Below are 641 nucleotides of genomic sequence, written 5' to 3'. Positions count from 1 at the left end.
AAAAAGAAAAAGAAAAAGAAAAAGAAAAATGTGCTTCTATTTGTCTTAGTGAAGATTCTATAGCAAGTCGTAGGAGTTGCCATTTTGTTCTTTTATTTTCCAGTTCCTTAGCAGCCCTCCTACCTCCAGAGAAAGCTACATGGGCCATTAATTGTGAGGTTTCCATTTCATGGCTGTAGCTCCAAGTCTATGAAGAAAAGGAAGAACTAAGTTACTTTTCTGCAGAGCTATTTAGAGGTAAAACAATTACTCATCCATCAGTAACAAGAGATTTTCTGGATACATTCCCATCCCATAATATAGAGCTCATAATAACAAAAGATCTCATGAATACCCATCACACATCACCATAACCCTAACAAAATAATTTGCTAGGAGTAATGGGATGAAAATGAGAGAAAGGATAGTTGAGCCAACTGTCAAGGGAACTCCCTGGAGATCAATTTTACAGGGGAGGAAAATCCGTGACAGAGAAGATTGAAGCTTCAGTACTTCAAATACAATCTGGGAAAATAACGAAGTTCTCATGACAGTGACCAAACCTAAAAATCCACTTAAATTTATTTTGGAAGCAATTTTGTTATTCTTGTTCAAAGCATAGAATTTAAAAAAAAAAAAAAAAAAAAAAAAAAAAAAAAAAA

This window comes from Nothoprocta perdicaria, unplaced genomic scaffold (genome assembly GCF_003342845.1).
Source record: "Nothoprocta perdicaria isolate Ctin4 unplaced genomic scaffold, notPer1 scaffold_250, whole genome shotgun sequence".
Taxonomy (NCBI): domain Eukaryota; kingdom Metazoa; phylum Chordata; class Aves; order Tinamiformes; family Tinamidae; genus Nothoprocta; species Nothoprocta perdicaria.
Note: the sequence above shows the minus strand (reverse complement) of the source record.